This window comes from Hyla sarda, unplaced genomic scaffold, assembly GCF_029499605.1.
Source record: "Hyla sarda isolate aHylSar1 unplaced genomic scaffold, aHylSar1.hap1 scaffold_157, whole genome shotgun sequence".
In the NCBI taxonomy this organism is placed as follows: domain Eukaryota; kingdom Metazoa; phylum Chordata; class Amphibia; order Anura; family Hylidae; genus Hyla; species Hyla sarda.
The window spans coordinates 469,647-488,632 of NW_026608206.1; the positions used below are offsets into that span (position 1 = coordinate 469,647).

Below are 18,986 nucleotides of genomic sequence, written 5' to 3' on the forward strand. Positions count from 1 at the left end.
TGTGTGTGCGCGTATATATATATATATATATATATATATATATATATATATATATATTTCTCCGCCGAAATCACTTTTAAACCCATTTCCACCTTTTTTTCCCTTCTCTTCCTCTTACTTTTTTTTCACGTTTTTTTTACGTTTTTCTCCTTTTCGCCTCTTTTCTGGGCGTATTATTCTTCTTTTTCTTCTTTTTTTTCGTCTAATGCATACCCCATCAGTGCAGCAATGCTTATTCAATACCGCCAGCAGATGGAGACACTGGGGGATAATTTTCTAAGGATTTATACTGATTTTTCCTGTCTGAATTTGTCGCACAGAAAGTTGCAGGCCAAATATGTGTGACATTTCTGCGACTTTAGCTTCTAGAGCATTTTTACAACATTATACATAGGTGCTGAATACATAAAAAGCGACTGTTCAGCGACAGACAAGTCGCATCGGCTGAAAGTAGGCCAGAATGTCAGTCCATGTTGGAGCAGGTTTAGATACAGTCTAAAGTATAGATCTCAAAGTCTGTGCACAGAATTTAGCAAGGGCCTCGCACCTTCTGATGCATCAGGTAGGTGCACAATAGCATAGCCTAACCCTCTGTACTTTGGTCTATATTGATGCGGGACATAGACAGCCAGCTGATGACCAATCCATTAGTGCAATGGATGGCTGGAAGCATTTGTCTTTGCCTTTGCAATACCACAGAAGCAATGCATGGTCAATGTACAGCAATGACACACCTGTGTGAACAGCCAGGAGACCCCCCCCCCATGTTATGTTACATAGTTACATAGTTAGTACGGTCGAAAAAAGACATATGTCCATCAAGTTCAACCAGGGAATTAAGGGGTAGGGGTGTGGCGCGATATTGGGGAAGGGATGAGATTTTATATTTCTTCATAAGCATTAATCTTATTTTGTCAATTAGGAACATTCAGCACCCACCCGCTATCAAGGCAGCTGCCTATCATGTCATGCCCTACCTGCACAGGTGTGCTGGCTACTCAAATGATCCAATTAAGGAGGCCATTTAGTCAGCAGCAGCAGAAGTCCTGTGCCTGGACGCTCCAACAGCGGCCAGACACAAGCAGAAGCAGCAGAAGCAGCAGCAGCAGCACCACCTTTTGTTTTTTGGCTGCAGCAGCAGCAAGGCCCACAGGGCTGGCTAGCTGGCTAGCCAGCAAGCAGGTAGCAATGAAAGTAGGAATCTTTCTTTTTAACCCTGTAAGGGGGTGGTGCACTGTACCCGAAGATACTGCCATATCGGGTCAATGCATAGGGCGACGGAAGCAAGCTTCGAAATCGGCCCCCGTTCTCAAAAATCCATTTAATATATGGTCCCCAGATAGGGGACGTATCAGATATTAAACTGATAAGAACAGATACTACACTTGATCTTAGCCAAAAGGCCGAGAAGCGATAACCGTGAAAGGGGCGGGCCCAACAAGGTCCCCTTCATGGGCACTATCACTGCTTGCTGTCAGGGAGGCTGCCAGACAATTTTCCATGCACACTCTGGGCTGGGGGGCAGTCAACCACCAGTACACACAGCAGAACCTAAACCCATACCATTATTGCTAAGCAGCAAGACAGGGGCCCATTGCACTCCCACGGGGCCTTTTTAAATGCAATCCATAACCCGGATTTGCCAGGAACCCTTCTTACTCCTCCTACTTGCATGTGACACTGGGCTTAGGATCTGCATAGGAAACACACACACAAGCACACACCTACCTTTGTTGCCTGCAGATGCCTCCTTGGCTGTCCCCAAACGGTATCAAACCAACACCCACGGGAAGCTGTAAGCATAGAGGACATGCCTGCACCCCATTGGACTTACCTGTGTGGGTTAAACCCGGGTTATTTGACAACCTATGGCGGTGATGGTTCTGCTCAGGCAGAGCAGTGCTGATGCTCCTCATAAAGCTGTCGCTGCTGTGAAGGTTCTAGGTGACATCACAAATCCCTATGGTTACATACACAACAAAGCTGGGTTGTTGTTGTTTACACTCTGCAAGGCCTGTGGAAGTGAGTGACATCATAGCACTGTAGTTCTGAGGGTTCTAGATGGATGCAACAATCTCCTGTTGCTTCTATGAAGGCCATAATAGACGACATCACCAAACAGCTCCATAGTCACATACACAGCAAAGGAGAGATGTTGTTTACACCTAGTGATGTCAGTGGTATTGAGTGACATCACAGCACAGTGCTAAGGCTCCTGGGCCTGGACACAGCAGCGGCTGCAATATCTCAACGGAGAATACGTTTATATATATGTGTGTGTGTGCGCGTATATATATATATATATATATATATATATATATATATATATATATATTTCTCCGCCGAAATCACTTTTAAACCCATTTCCACCTTTTTTTCCCTTCTCTTCCTCTTACTTTTTTTTCACGTTTTTTTACGTTTTTCTCCTTTTCGCCTCTTTTCTGGGCGTATTATTCTTCTTTTTCTTCTTTTTTTTCGTCTAATGCATACCCCATCAGTGCAGCAATGCTTATTCAATACCGCCAGCAGATGGAGACACTGGGGGATAATTTTCTAAGGATTTATACTGATTTTTCCTGTCTGAATTTGTCGCACAGAAAGTTGCAGGCCAAATATGTGTGACATTTCTGCGACTTTAGCTTCTAGAGCATTTTTACAACATTATACATAGGTGCTGAATACATAAAAAGCGACTGTTCAGCGACAGACAAGTCGCATCGGCTGAAAGTAGGCCAGAATGTCAGTCCATGTTGGAGCAGGTTTAGATACAGTCTAAAGTATAGATCTCAAAGTCTGTGCACAGAATTTAGCAAGGGCCTCGCACCTTCTGATGCATCAGGTAGGTGCACAATAGCATAGCCTAACCCTCTGTACTTTGGTCTATATTGATGCGGGACATAGACAGCCAGCTGATGACCAATCCATTAGTGCAATGGATGGCTGGAAGCATTTGTCTTTGCCTTTGCAATACCACAGAAGCAATGCATGGTCAATGTACAGCAATGACACACCTGTGTGAACAGCCAGGAGACCCCCCCCCCCATGTTATGTTACATAGTTACATAGTTAGTACGGTCGAAAAAAGACATATGTCCATCAAGTTCAACCAGGGAATTAAGGGGTAGGGGTGTGGCGCGATATTGGGGAAGGGATGAGATTTTATATTTCTTCATAAGCATTAATCTTATTTTGTCAATTAGGAACATTCAGCACCCACCCGCTATCAAGGCAGCTGCCTATCATGTCATGCCCTACCTGCACAGGTGTGCTGGCTACTCAAATGATCCAATTAAGGAGGCCATTTAGTCAGCAGCAGCAGAAGTCCTGTGCCTGGACGCTCCAACAGCGGCCAGACACAAGCAGAAGCAGCAGAAGCAGCAGCAGCAGCAGCACCACCTTTTGTTTTTTGGCTGCAGCAGCAGCAAGGCCCACAGGGCTGGCTAGCTGGCTAGCCAGCAAGCAGGTAGCAATGAAAGTAGGAATCTTTCTTTTTAACCCTGTAAGGGGGTGGTGCACTGTACCCGAAGATACTGCCATATCGGGTCAATGCATAGGGCGACGGAAGCAAGCTTCGAAATCGGCCCCCGTTCTCAAAAATCCATTTAATATATGGTCCCCAGATAGGGGACGTATCAGATATTAAACTGATAAGAACAGATACTACACTTGATCTTAGCCAAAAGGCCGAGAAGCGATAACCGTGAAAGGGGCGGGCCCAACAAGGTTTCCTTCATGGGCACTATCACTGCTTGCTGTCAGGGAGGCTGCCAGACAATTTTCCATGCACACTCTGGGCTGGGGGGCAGTCAACCACCAGTACACACAGCAGAACCTAAACCCATACCATTATTGCTAAGCAGCAAGACAGGGGCCCATTGCACTCCCACGGGGCCTTTTTAAATGCAATCCATAACCCGGATTTGCCAGGAACCCTTCTTACTCCTCCTACTTGCATGTGACACTGGGCTTAGGATCTGCATAGGAAACACACACACAAGCACACACCTACCTTTGTTGCCTGCAGATGCCTCCTTGGCTGTCCCCAAACGGTATCAAACCAACACCCACGGGAAGCTGTAAGCATAGAGGACATGCCTGCACCCCATTGGACTTACCTGTGTGGGTTAAACCCGGGTTATTTGACAACCTATGGCGGTGATGGTTCTGCTCAGGCAGAGCAGTGCTGATGCTCCTCATAAAGCTGTCGCTGCTGTGAAGGTTCTAGGTGACATCACAAATCCCTATGGTTACATACACAACAAAGCTGGGTTGTTGTTGTTTACACTCTGCAAGGCCTGTGGAAGTGAGTGACATCATAGCACTGTAGTTCTGAGGGTTCTAGATGGATGCAACAATCTCCTGTTGCTTCTATGAAGGCCATAATAGACGACATCACCAAACAGCTCCATAGTCACATACACAGCAAAGGAGAGATGTTGTTTACACCTAGTGATGTCAGTGGTATTGAGTGACATCACAGCACAGTGCTAAGGCTCCTGGGCCTGGACACAGCAGCGGCTGCAATATCTCAACGGAGAATACGTTTATATATATGTGTGTGTGTGCGCGTATATATATATATATATATATATATATATATATATATATATATATATATTTCTCCGCCGAAATCACTTTTAAACCCATTTCCACCTTTTTTTCCCTTCTCTTCCTCTTACTTTTTTTTCACGTTTTTTTACGTTTTTCTCCTTTTCGCCTCTTTTCTGGGCGTATTATTCTTCTTTTTCTTCTTTTTTTTCGTCTAATGCATACCCCATCAGTGCAGCAATGCTTATTCAATACCGCCAGCAGATGGAGACACTGGGGGATAATTTTCTAAGGATTTATACTGATTTTTCCTGTCTGAATTTGTCGCACAGAAAGTTGCAGGCCAAATATGTGTGACATTTCTGCGACTTTAGCTTCTAGAGCATTTTTACAACATTATACATAGGTGCTGAATACATAAAAAGCGACTGTTCAGCGACAGACAAGTCGCATCGGCTGAAAGTAGGCCAGAATGTCAGTCCATGTTGGAGCAGGTTTAGATACAGTCTAAAGTATAGATCTCAAAGTCTGTGCACAGAATTTAGCAAGGGCCTCGCACCTTCTGATGCATCAGGTAGGTGCACAATAGCATAGCCTAACCCTCTGTACTTTGGTCTATATTGATGCGGGACATAGACAGCCAGCTGATGACCAATCCATTAGTGCAATGGATGGCTGGAAGCATTTGTCTTTGCCTTTGCAATACCACAGAAGCAATGCATGGTCAATGTACAGCAATGACACACCTGTGTGAACAGCCAGGAGACCCCCCCCCCCATGTTATGTTACATAGTTACATAGTTAGTACGGTCGAAAAAAGACATATGTCCATCAAGTTCAACCAGGGAATTAAGGGGTAGGGGTGTGGCGCGATATTGGGGAAGGGATGAGATTTTATATTTCTTCATAAGCATTAATCTTATTTTGTCAATTAGGAACATTCAGCACCCACCCGCTATCAAGGCAGCTGCCTATCATGTCATGCCCTACCTGCACAGGTGTGCTGGCTACTCAAATGATCCAATTAAGGAGGCCATTTAGTCAGCAGCAGCAGAAGTCCTGTGCCTGGACGCTCCAACAGCGGCCAGACACAAGCAGAAGCAGCAGAAGCAGCAGCAGCAGCACCACCTTTTGTTTTTTGGCTGCAGCAGCAGCAAGGCCCACAGGGCTGGCTAGCTGGCTAGCCAGCAAGCAGGTAGCAATGAAAGTAGGAATCTTTCTTTTTAACCCTGTAAGGGGGTGGTGCACTGTACCCGAAGATACTGCCATATCGGGTCAATGCATAGGGCGACGGAAGCAAGCTTCGAAATCGGCCCCCGTTCTCAAAAATCCATTTAATATATGGTCCCCAGATAGGGGACGTATCAGATATTAAACTGATAAGAACAGATACTACACTTGATCTTAGCCAAAAGGCCGAGAAGCGATAACCGTGAAAGGGGCGGGCCCAACAAGGTCCCCTTCATGGGCACTATCACTGCTTGCTGTCAGGGAGGCTGCCAGACAATTTTCCATGCACACTCTGGGCTGGGGGGCAGTCAACCACCAGTACACACAGCAGAACCTAAACCCATACCATTATTGCTAAGCAGCAAGACAGGGGCCCATTGCACTCCCACGGGGCCTTTTTAAATGCAATCCATAACCCGGATTTGCCAGGAACCCTTCTTACTCCTCCTACTTGCATGTGACACTGGGCTTAGGATCTGCATAGGAAACACACACACAAGCACACACCTACCTTTGTTGCCTGCAGATGCCTCCTTGGCTGTCCCCAAACGGTATCAAACCAACACCCACGGGAAGCTGTAAGCATAGAGGACATGCCTGCACCCCATTGGACTTACCTGTGTGGGTTAAACCCGGGTTATTTGACAACCTATGGCGGTGATGGTTCTGCTCAGGCAGAGCAGTGCTGATGCTCCTCATAAAGCTGTCGCTGCTGTGAAGGTTCTAGGTGACATCACAAATCCCTATGGTTACATACACAACAAAGCTGGGTTGTTGTTGTTTACACTCTGCAAGGCCTGTGGAAGTGAGTGACATCATAGCACTGTAGTTCTGAGGGTTCTAGATGGATGCAACAATCTCCTGTTGCTTCTATGAAGGCCATAATAGACGACATCACCAAACAGCTCCATAGTCACATACACAGCAAAGGAGAGATGTTGTTTACACCTAGTGATGTCAGTGGTATTGAGTGACATCACAGCACAGTGCTAAGGCTCCTGGGCCTGGACACAGCAGCGGCTGCAATATCTCAACGGAGAATACGTTTATATATATGTGTGTGTGTGCGCGTATATATATATATATATATATATATATATATATATATATATATATTTCTCCGCCGAAATCACTTTTAAACCCATTTCCACCTTTTTTTCCCTTCTCTTCCTCTTACTTTTTTTTCACGTTTTTTTACGTTTTTCTCCTTTTCGCCTCTTTTCTGGGCGTATTATTCTTCTTTTTCTTCTTTTTTTTCGTCTAATGCATACCCCATCAGTGCAGCAATGCTTATTCAATACCGCCAGCAGATGGAGACACTGGGGGATAATTTTCTAAGGATTTATACTGATTTTTCCTGTCTGAATTTGTCGCACAGAAAGTTGCAGGCCAAATATGTGTGACATTTCTGCGACTTTAGCTTCTAGAGCATTTTTACAACATTATACATAGGTGCTGAATACATAAAAAGCGACTGTTCAGCGACAGACAAGTCGCATCGGCTGAAAGTAGGCCAGAATGTCAGTCCATGTTGGAGCAGGTTTAGATACAGTCTAAAGTATAGATCTCAAAGTCTGTGCACAGAATTTAGCAAGGGCCTCGCACCTTCTGATGCATCAGGTAGGTGCACAATAGCATAGCCTAACCCTCTGTACTTTGGTCTATATTGATGCGGGACATAGACAGCCAGCTGATGACCAATCCATTAGTGCAATGGATGGCTGGAAGCATTTGTCTTTGCCTTTGCAATACCACAGAAGCAATGCATGGTCAATGTACAGCAATGACACACCTGTGTGAACAGCCAGGAGACCCCCCCCCCATGTTATGTTACATAGTTACATAGTTAGTACGGTCGAAAAAAGACATATGTCCATCAAGTTCAACCAGGGAATTAAGGGGTAGGGGTGTGGCGCGATATTGGGGAAGGGATGAGATTTTATATTTCTTCATAAGCATTAATCTTATTTTGTCAATTAGGAACATTCAGCACCCACCCGCTATCAAGGCAGCTGCCTATCATGTCATGCCCTACCTGCACAGGTGTGCTGGCTACTCAAATGATCCAATTAAGGAGGCCATTTAGTCAGCAGCAGCAGAAGTCCTGTGCCTGGACGCTCCAACAGCGGCCAGACACAAGCAGAAGCAGCAGAAGCAGCAGCAGCAGCACCACCTTTTGTTTTTTGGCTGCAGCAGCAGCAAGGCCCACAGGGCTGGCTAGCTGGCTAGCCAGCAAGCAGGTAGCAATGAAAGTAGGAATCTTTCTTTTTAACCCTGTAAGGGGGTGGTGCACTGTACCCGAAGATACTGCCATATCGGGTCAATGCATAGGGCGACGGAAGCAAGCTTCGAAATCGGCCCCCGTTCTCAAAAATCCATTTAATATATGGTCCCCAGATAGGGGACGTATCAGATATTAAACTGATAAGAACAGATACTACACTTGATCTTAGCCAAAAGGCCGAGAAGCGATAACCGTGAAAGGGGCGGGCCCAACAAGGTCCCCTTCATGGGCACTATCACTGCTTGCTGTCAGGGAGGCTGCCAGACAATTTTCCATGCACACTCTGGGCTGGGGGGCAGTCAACCACCAGTACACACAGCAGAACCTAAACCCATACCATTATTGCTAAGCAGCAAGACAGGGGCCCATTGCACTCCCACGGGGCCTTTTTAAATGCAATCCATAACCCGGATTTGCCAGGAACCCTTCTTACTCCTCCTACTTGCATGTGACACTGGGCTTAGGATCTGCATAGGAAACACACACACAAGCACACACCTACCTTTGTTGCCTGCAGATGCCTCCTTGGCTGTCCCCAAACGGTATCAAACCAACACCCACGGGAAGCTGTAAGCATAGAGGACATGCCTGCACCCCATTGGACTTACCTGTGTGGGTTAAACCCGGGTTATTTGACAACCTATGGCGGTGATGGTTCTGCTCAGGCAGAGCAGTGCTGATGCTCCTCATAAAGCTGTCGCTGCTGTGAAGGTTCTAGGTGACATCACAAATCCCTATGGTTACATACACAACAAAGCTGGGTTGTTGTTGTTTACACTCTGCAAGGCCTGTGGAAGTGAGTGACATCATAGCACTGTAGTTCTGAGGGTTCTAGATGGATGCAACAATCTCCTGTTGCTTCTATGAAGGCCATAATAGACGACATCACCAAACAGCTCCATAGTCACATACACAGCAAAGGAGAGATGTTGTTTACACCTAGTGATGTCAGTGGTATTGAGTGACATCACAGCACAGTGCTAAGGCTCCTGGGCCTGGACACAGCAGCGGCTGCAATATCTCAACGGAGAATACGTTTATATATATGTGTGTGTGTGCGCGTATATATATATATATATATATATATATATATATATATTTCTCCGCCGAAATCACTTTTAAACCCATTTCCACCTTTTTTTCCCTTCTCTTCCTCTTACTTTTTTTTCACGTTTTTTTACGTTTTTCTCCTTTTCGCCTCTTTTCTGGGCGTATTATTCTTCTTTTTCTTCTTTTTTTTCGTCTAATGCATACCCCATCAGTGCAGCAATGCTTATTCAATACCGCCAGCAGATGGAGACACTGGGGGATAATTTTCTAAGGATTTATACTGATTTTTCCTGTCTGAATTTGTCGCACAGAAAGTTGCAGGCCAAATATGTGTGACATTTCTGCGACTTTAGCTTCTAGAGCATTTTTACAACATTATACATAGGTGCTGAATACATAAAAAGCGACTGTTCAGCGACAGACAAGTCGCATCGGCTGAAAGTAGGCCAGAATGTCAGTCCATGTTGGAGCAGGTTTAGATACAGTCTAAAGTATAGATCTCAAAGTCTGTGCACAGAATTTAGCAAGGGCCTCGCACCTTCTGATGCATCAGGTAGGTGCACAATAGCATAGCCTAACCCTCTGTACTTTGGTCTATATTGATGCGGGACATAGACAGCCAGCTGATGACCAATCCATTAGTGCAATGGATGGCTGGAAGCATTTGTCTTTGCCTTTGCAATACCACAGAAGCAATGCATGGTCAATGTACAGCAATGACACACCTGTGTGAACAGCCAGGAGACCCCCCCCCCCATGTTATGTTACATAGTTACATAGTTAGTACGGTCGAAAAAAGACATATGTCCATCAAGTTCAACCAGGGAATTAAGGGGTAGGGGTGTGGCGCGATATTGGGGAAGGGATGAGATTTTATATTTCTTCATAAGCATTAATCTTATTTTGTCAATTAGGAACATTCAGCACCCACCCGCTATCAAGGCAGCTGCCTATCATGTCATGCCCTACCTGCACAGGTGTGCTGGCTACTCAAATGATCCAATTAAGGAGGCCATTTAGTCAGCAGCAGCAGAAGTCCTGTGCCTGGACGCTCCAACAGCGGCCAGACACAAGCAGAAGCAGCAGAAGCAGCAGCAGCAGCACCACCTTTTGTTTTTTGGCTGCAGCAGCAGCAAGGCCCACAGGGCTGGCTAGCTGGCTAGCCAGCAAGCAGGTAGCAATGAAAGTAGGAATCTTTCTTTTTAACCCTGTAAGGGGGTGGTGCACTGTACCCGAAGATACTGCCATATCGGGTCAATGCATAGGGCGACGGAAGCAAGCTTCGAAATCGGCCCCCGTTCTCAAAAATCCATTTAATATATGGTCCCCAGATAGGGGACGTATCAGATATTAAACTGATAAGAACAGATATTACACTTGATCTTAGCCAAAAGGCCGAGAAGCGATAACCGTGAAAGGGGCGGGCCCAACAAGGTCCCCTTCATGGGCACTATCACTGCTTGCTGTCAGGGAGGCTGCCAGACAATTTTCCATGCACACTCTGGGCTGGGGGGCAGTCAACCACCAGTACACACAGCAGAACCTAAACCCATACCATTATTGCTAAGCAGCAAGACAGGGGCCCATTGCACTCCCACGGGGCCTTTTTAAATGCAATCCATAACCCGGATTTGCCAGGAACCCTTCTTACTCCTCCTACTTGCATGTGACACTGGGCTTAGGATCTGCATAGGAAACACACACACAAGCACACACCTACCTTTGTTGCCTGCAGATGCCTCCTTGGCTGTCCCCAAACGGTATCAAACCAACACCCACGGGAAGCTGTAAGCATAGAGGACATGCCTGCACCCCATTGGACTTACCTGTGTGGGTTAAACCCGGGTTATTTGACAACCTATGGCGGTGATGGTTCTGCTCAGGCAGAGCAGTGCTGATGCTCCTCATAAAGCTGTCGCTGCTGTGAAGGTTCTAGGTGACATCACAAATCCCTATGGTTACATACACAACAAAGCTGGGTTGTTGTTGTTTACACTCTGCAAGGCCTGTGGAAGTGAGTGACATCATAGCACTGTAGTTCTGAGGGTTCTAGATGGATGCAACAATCTCCTGTTGCTTCTATGAAGGCCATAATAGACGACATCACCAAACAGCTCCATAGTCACATACACAGCAAAGGAGAGATGTTGTTTACACCTAGTGATGTCAGTGGTATTGAGTGACATCACAGCACAGTGCTAAGGCTCCTGGGCCTGGACACAGCAGCGGCTGCAATATCTCAACGGAGAATACGTTTATATATATGTGTGTGTGTGCGCGTATATATATATATATATATATATATATATATATATATATATATTTCTCCGCCGAAATCACTTTTAAACCCATTTCCACCTTTTTTTCCCTTCTCTTCCTCTTACTTTTTTTTCACGTTTTTTTACGTTTTTCTCCTTTTCGCCTCTTTTCTGGGCGTATTATTCTTCTTTTTCTTCTTTTTTTTCGTCTAATGCATACCCCATCAGTGCAGCAATGCTTATTCAATACCGCCAGCAGATGGAGACACTGGGGGATAATTTTCTAAGGATTTATACTGATTTTTCCTGTCTGAATTTGTCGCACAGAAAGTTGCAGGCCAAATATGTGTGACATTTCTGCGACTTTAGCTTCTAGAGCATTTTTACAACATTATACATAGGTGCTGAATACATAAAAAGCGACTGTTCAGCGACAGACAAGTCGCATCGGCTGAAAGTAGGCCAGAATGTCAGTTCATGTTGGAGCAGGTTTAGATACAGTCTAAAGTATAGATCTCAAAGTCTGTGCACAGAATTTAGCAAGGGCCTCGCACCTTCTGATGCATCAGGTAGGTGCACAATAGCATAGCCTAACCCTCTGTACTTTGGTCTATATTGATGCGGGACATAGACAGCCAGCTGATGACCAATCCATTAGTGCAATGGATGGCTGGAAGCATTTGTCTTTGCCTTTGCAATACCACAGAAGCAATGCATGGTCAATGTACAGCAATGACACACCTGTGTGAACAGCCAGGAGACCCCCCCCCCATGTTATGTTACATAGTTACATAGTTAGTACGGTCGAAAAAAGACATATGTCCATCAAGTTCAACCAGGGAATTAAGGGGTAGGGGTGTGGCGCGATATTGGGGAAGGGATGAGATTTTATATTTCTTCATAAGCATTAATCTTATTTTGTCAATTAGGAACATTCAGCACCCACCCGCTATCAAGGCAGCTGCCTATCATGTCATGCCCTACCTGCACAGGTGTGCTGGCTACTCAAATGATCCAATTAAGGAGGCCATTTAGTCAGCAGCAGCAGAAGTCCTGTGCCTGGACGCTCCAACAGCGGCCAGACACAAGCAGAAGCAGCAGAAGCAGCAGCAGCAGCACCACCTTTTGTTTTTTGGCTGCAGCAGCAGCAAGGCCCACAGGGCTGGCTAGCTGGCTAGCCAGCAAGCAGGTAGCAATGAAAGTAGGAATCTTTCTTTTTAACCCTGTAAGGGGGTGGTGCACTGTACCCGAAGATACTGCCATATCGGGTCAATGCATAGGGCGACGGAAGCAAGCTTCGAAATCGGCCCCCGTTCTCAAAAATCCATTTAATATATGGTCCCCAGATAGGGGACGTATCAGATATTAAACTGATAAGAACAGATACTACACTTGATCTTAGCCAAAAGGCCGAGAAGCGATAACCGTGAAAGGGGCGGGCCCAACAAGGTCCCCTTCATGGGCACTATCACTGCTTGCTGTCAGGGAGGCTGCCAGACAATTTTCCATGCACACTCTGGGCTGGGGGGCAGTCAACCACCAGTACACACAGCAGAACCTAAACCCATACCATTATTGCTAAGCAGCAAGACAGGGGCCCATTGCACTCCCACGGGGCCTTTTTAAATGCAATCCATAACCCGGATTTGCCAGGAACCCTTCTTACTCCTCCTACTTGCATGTGACACTGGGCTTAGGATCTGCATAGGAAACACACACACAAGCACACACCTACCTTTGTTGCCTGCAGATGCCTCCTTGGCTGTCCCCAAACGGTATCAAACCAACACCCACGGGAAGCTGTAAGCATAGAGGACATGCCTGCACCCCATTGGACTTACCTGTGTGGGTTAAACCCGGGTTATTTGACAACCTATGGCGGTGATGGTTCTGCTCAGGCAGAGCAGTGCTGATGCTCCTCATAAAGCTGTCGCTGCTGTGAAGGTTCTAGGTGACATCACAAATCCCTATGGTTACATACACAACAAAGCTGGGTTGTTGTTGTTTACACTCTGCAAGGCCTGTGGAAGTGAGTGACATCATAGCACTGTAGTTCTGAGGGTTCTAGATGGATGCAACAATCTCCTGTTGCTTCTATGAAGGCCATAATAGACGACATCACCAAACAGCTCCATAGTCACATACACAGCAAAGGAGAGATGTTGTTTACACCTAGTGATGTCAGTGGTATTGAGTGACATCACAGCACAGTGCTAAGGCTCCTGGGCCTGGACACAGCAGCGGCTGCAATATCTCAACGGAGAATACGTTTATATATATGTGTGTGTGTGCGCGTATATATATATATATATATATATATATATATATATTTCTCCGCCGAAATCACTTTTAAACCCATTTCCACCTTTTTTTCCCTTCTCTTCCTCTTACTTTTTTTTCACGTTTTTTTACGTTTTTCTCCTTTTCGCCTCTTTTCTGGGCGTATTATTCTTCTTTTTCTTCTTTTTTTTCGTCTAATGCATACCCCATCAGTGCAGCAATGCTTATTCAATACCGCCAGCAGATGGAGACACTGGGGGATAATTTTCTAAGGATTTATACTGATTTTTCCTGTCTGAATTTGTCGCACAGAAAGTTGCAGGCCAAATATGTGTGACATTTCTGCGACTTTAGCTTCTAGAGCATTTTTACAACATTATACATAGGTGCTGAATACATAAAAAGCGACTGTTCAGCGACAGACAAGTCGCATCGGCTGAAAGTAGGCCAGAATGTCAGTCCATGTTGGAGCAGGTTTAGATACAGTCTAAAGTATAGATCTCAAAGTCTGTGCACAGAATTTAGCAAGGGCCTCGCACCTTCTGATGCATCAGGTAGGTGCACAATAGCATAGCCTAACCCTCTGTACTTTGGTCTATATTGATGCGGGACATAGACAGCCAGCTGATGACCAATCCATTAGTGCAATGGATGGCTGGAAGCATTTGTCTTTGCCTTTGCAATACCACAGAAGCAATGCATGGTCAATGTACAGCAATGACACACCTGTGTGAACAGCCAGGAGACCCCCCCCCCATGTTATGTTACATAGTTACATAGTTAGTACGGTCGAAAAAAGACATATGTCCATCAAGTTCAACCAGGGAATTAAGGGGTAGGGGTGTGGCGCGATATTGGGGAAGGGATGAGATTTTATATTTCTTCATAAGCATTAATCTTATTTTGTCAATTAGGAACATTCAGCACCCACCCGCTATCAAGGCAGCTGCCTATCATGTCATGCCCTACCTGCACAGGTGTGCTGGCTACTCAAATGATCCAATTAAGGAGGCCATTTAGTCAGCAGCAGCAGAAGTCCTGTGCCTGGACGCTCCAACAGCGGCCAGACACAAGCAGAAGCAGCAGAAGCAGCAGCAGCAGCACCACCTTTTGTTTTTTGGCTGCAGCAGCAGCAAGGCCCACAGGGCTGGCTAGCTGGCTAGCCAGCAAGCAGGTAGCAATGAAAGTAGGAATCTTTCTTTTTAACCCTGTAAGGGGGTGGTGCACTGTACCCGAAGATACTGCCATATCGGGTCAATGCATAGGGCGACGGAAGCAAGCTTCGAAATCGGCCCCCGTTCTCAAAAATCCATTTAATATATGGTCCCCAGATAGGGGACGTATCAGATATTAAACTGATAAGAACAGATACTACACTTGATCTTAGCCAAAAGGCCGAGAAGCGATAACCGTGAAAGGGGCGGGCCCAACAAGGTCCCCTTCATGGGCACTATCACTGCTTGCTGTCAGGGAGGCTGCCAGACAATTTTCCATGCACACTCTGGGCTGGGGGGCAGTCAACCACCAGTAACCACAGCAGAACCTAAACCCATACCATTATTGCTAAGCAGCAAGACAGGGGCCCATTGCACTCCCACGGGGCCTTTTTAAATGCAATCCATAACCCGGATTTGCCAGGAACCCTTCTTACTCCTCCTACTTGCATGTGACACTGGGCTTAGGATCTGCATAGGAAACACACACACAAGCACACACCTACCTTTGTTGCCTGCAGATGCCTCCTTGGCTGTCCCCAAACGGTATCAAACCAACACCCACGGGAAGCTGTAAGCATAGAGGACATGCCTGCACCCCATTGGACTTACCTGTGTGGGTTAAACCCGGGTTATTTGACAACCTATGGCGGTGATGGTTCTGCTCAGGCAGAGCAGTGCTGATGCTCCTCATAAAGCTGTCGCTGCTGTGAAGGTTCTAGGTGACATCACAAATCCCTATGGTTACATACACAACAAAGCTGGGTTGTTGTTGTTTACACTCTGCAAGGCCTGTGGAAGTGAGTGACATCATAGCACTGTAGTTCTGAGGGTTCTAGATGGATGCAACAATCTCCTGTTGCTTCTATGAAGGCCATAATAGACGACATCACCAAACAGCTCCATAGTCACATACACAGCAAAGGAGAGATGTTGTTTACACCTAGTGATGTCAGTGGTATTGAGTGACATCACAGCACAGTGCTAAGGCTCCTGGGCCTGGACACAGCAGCGGCTGCAATATCTCAACGGAGAATACGTTTATATATATGTGTGTGTGTGCGCGTATATATATATATATATATATATATATATATATATATATTTCTCCGCCAAAATCACTTTTAAACCCATTTCCACCTTTTTTTCCCTTCTCTTCCTCTTACTTTTTTTTCACGTTTTTTTACGTTTTTCTCCTTTTCGCCTCTTTTCTGGGCGTATTATTCTTCTTTTTCTTCTTTTTTTTCGTCTAATGCATACCCCATCAGTGCAGCAATGCTTATTCAATACCGCCAGCAGATGGAGACACTGGGGGATAATTTTCTAAGGATTTATACTGATTTTTCCTGTCTGAATTTGTCGCACAGAAAGTTGCAGGCCAAATATGTGTGACATTTCTGCGACTTTAGCTTCTAGAGCATTTTTACAACATTATACATAGGTGCTGAATACATAAAAAGCGACTGTTCAGCGACAGACAAGTCGCATCGGCTGAAAGTAGGCCAGAATGTCAGTCCATGTTGGAGCAGGTTTAGATACAGTCTAAAGTATAGATCTCAAAGTCTGTGCACAGAATTTAGCAAGGGCCTCGCACCTTCTGATGCATCAGGTAGGTGCACAATAGCATAGCCTAACCCTCTGTACTTTGGTCTATATTGATGCGGGACATAGACAGCCAGCTGATGACCAATCCATTAGTGCAATGGATGGCTGGAAGCATTTGTCTTTGCCTTTGCAATACCACAGAAGCAATGCATGGTCAATGTACAGCAATGACACACCTGTGTGAACAGCCAGGAGACCCCCCCCCCCCATGTTATGTTACATAGTTACATAGTTAGTACGGTCGAAAAAAGACATATGTCCATCAAGTTCAACCAGGGAATTAAGGGGTAGGGGTGTGGCGCGATATTGGGGAAGGGATGAGATTTTATATTTCTTCATAAGCATTAATCTTATTTTGTCAATTAGGAACATTCAGCACCCACCCGCTATCAAGGCAGCTGCCTATCATGTCATGCCCTACCTGCACAGGTGTGCTGGCTACTCAAATGATCCAAATTAAGGAGGCCATTTAGTCAGCAGCAGCAGAAGTCCTGTGCCTGGACGCTCCAACAGCGGCCAGACACAAGCAGAAGCAGCAGAAGCAGCAGCAGCAGCACCACCTTTTGTTTTTTGGCTGCAGCAGCAGCAAGGCCCACAGGGCTGGCTAGCTGGCTAGCCAGCAAGCAGGTAGCAATGAAAGTAGGAATCTTTCTTTTTAACCCTGTAAGGGGGTGGTGCACTGTACCCGAAGATACTGCCATATCGGGTCAATGCATAGGGCGACGGAAGCAAGCTTCGAAATCGGCCCCCGTTCTCAAAAATCCATTTAATATATGGTCCCCAGATAGGGGACGTATCAGATATTAAACTGATAAGAACAGATACTACACTTGATCTTAGCCAAAAGGCCGAGAAGCGATAACCGTGAAAGGGGCGGGCCCAACAAGGTCCCCTTCATGGGCACTATCACTGCTTGCTGTCAGGGAGGCTGCCAGACAATTTTCCATGCACACTCTGGGCTGGGGGGCAGTCAACCACCAGTACACACAGCAGAACCTAAACCCATACCATTATTGCTAAGCAGCAAGACAGGGGCCCATTGCACTCCCACGGGGCCTTTTTAAATGCAATCCATAACCCGGATTTGCCAGGAACCCTTCTTACTCCTCCTACTTGCATGTGACACTGGGCTTAGGATCTGCATAGGAAACACACACACAAGCACACACCTACCTTTGTTGCCTGCAGATGCCTCCTTGGCTGTCCCCAAACGGTATCAAACCAACACCCACGGGAAGCTGTAAGCATAGAGGACATGCCTGCACCCCATTGGACTTACCTGTGTGGGTTAAACCCGGGTTATTTGACAACCTATGGCGGTGATGGTTCTGCTCAGGCAGAGCAGTGCTGATGCTCCTCATAAAGCTGTCGCTGCTGTGAAGGTTCTAGGTGACATCACAAATCCCTATGGTTACATACACAACAAAGCTGGGTTGTTGTTGTTTACACTCTGCAAGGCCTGTGGAAGTGAGTGACATCATAGCACTGTAGTTCTGAGGGTTCTAGATGGATGCAACAATCTCCTGTTGCTTCTATGAAGGCCATAATAGACGACATCACCAAACAGCTCCATAGTCACATACACAGCAAAGGAGAGATGTTGTTTACACCTAGTGATGTCAGTGGTATTGAGTGACATCACAGCACAGTGCTAAGGCTCCTGGGCCTGGACACAGCAGCGGCTGCAATATCTCAACGGAGAATACGTTTATATATATGTGTGTGTGTGCGCGTATATATATATATATATATATATATATATATATATATATATATATTTCTCCGCCGAAATCACTTTTAAACCCATTTCCACCTTTTTTTCCCTTCTCTTCCTCTTACTTTTTTTTCACGTTTTTTTACGTTTTTCTCCTTTTCGCCTCTTTTCTGGGCGTATTATTCTTCTTTTTCTTCTTTTTTTTCGTCTAATGCATACCCCATCAGTGCAGCAATACTTATTCAATACCGCCAGCAGATGGAGACACTGGGGGATAATTTTCTAAGGATTTATACTGATTTTTCCTGTCTGAATTTGTCGCACAGAAAGTTGCAGGCCAAATATGTGTGACATTTCTGCGACTTTAGCTTCTAGAGCATTTTTACAACATTATACATAGGTGCTGAATACATAAAAAGCGACTGTTCAGCGACAGACAAGTCGCATCGGCTGAAAGTAGGCCAGAATGTCAGTCCATGTTGGAGCAGGTTTAGATACAGTCTAAAGTATAGATCTCAAAGTCTGTGCACAGAATTTAGCAAGGGCCTCGCACCTTCTGATGCATCAGGTAGGTGCACAATAGCATAGCCTAACCCTCTGTACTTTGGTCTATATTGATGCGGGACATAGACAGCCAGCTGATGACCAATCCATTAGTGCAATGGATGGCTGGAAGCATTTGTCTTTGCCTTTGCAATACCACAGAAGCAATGCATGGTCAATGTACAGCAATGACACACCTGTGTGAACAGCCAGGAGACCCCCCCCCCATGTTATGTTACATAGTTACATAGTTAGTACGG

At 45.8% G+C, this 18,986-nt stretch overlaps 8 non-coding genes across 8 annotated transcripts; all 8 read right to left on the minus strand.

Annotated features, from left to right (window-relative positions):
• Window positions 1-1,224: 1,224 nt before the first annotated feature.
• LOC130310402 (U2 spliceosomal RNA) lies at window positions 1,225-1,415 on the minus strand. The gene has a single exon (XR_008858928.1). It is a non-coding gene; the product is annotated as a U2 spliceosomal RNA (small nuclear RNA).
• Window positions 1,416-3,505: 2,090 nt separating this feature from the next.
• On the minus strand, window positions 3,506-3,696 carry LOC130310403 (U2 spliceosomal RNA). The gene has a single exon (XR_008858929.1). It is a non-coding gene; the product is annotated as a U2 spliceosomal RNA (small nuclear RNA).
• A 2,089-nt stretch (window positions 3,697-5,785) lies between these two features.
• LOC130310404 (U2 spliceosomal RNA) lies at window positions 5,786-5,976 on the minus strand. The gene has a single exon (XR_008858930.1). It is a non-coding gene; the product is annotated as a U2 spliceosomal RNA (small nuclear RNA).
• Window positions 5,977-8,060: 2,084 nt separating this feature from the next.
• LOC130310406 (U2 spliceosomal RNA) lies at window positions 8,061-8,251 on the minus strand. Its single transcript, XR_008858932.1, has one exon. It is a non-coding gene; the product is annotated as a U2 spliceosomal RNA (small nuclear RNA).
• Window positions 8,252-10,328: 2,077 nt separating this feature from the next.
• Window positions 10,329-10,519, minus strand: LOC130310430 (U2 spliceosomal RNA). Its single transcript, XR_008858955.1, has one exon. It is a non-coding gene; the product is annotated as a U2 spliceosomal RNA (small nuclear RNA).
• A 2,082-nt stretch (window positions 10,520-12,601) lies between these two features.
• Window positions 12,602-12,792, minus strand: LOC130310407 (U2 spliceosomal RNA). The gene has a single exon (XR_008858933.1). It is a non-coding gene; the product is annotated as a U2 spliceosomal RNA (small nuclear RNA).
• A 2,074-nt stretch (window positions 12,793-14,866) lies between these two features.
• On the minus strand, window positions 14,867-15,057 carry LOC130310408 (U2 spliceosomal RNA). Its single transcript, XR_008858934.1, has one exon. It is a non-coding gene; the product is annotated as a U2 spliceosomal RNA (small nuclear RNA).
• A 2,081-nt stretch (window positions 15,058-17,138) lies between these two features.
• LOC130310409 (U2 spliceosomal RNA) lies at window positions 17,139-17,329 on the minus strand. Its single transcript, XR_008858935.1, has one exon. It is a non-coding gene; the product is annotated as a U2 spliceosomal RNA (small nuclear RNA).
• Window positions 17,330-18,986: the final 1,657 nt, after the last annotated feature.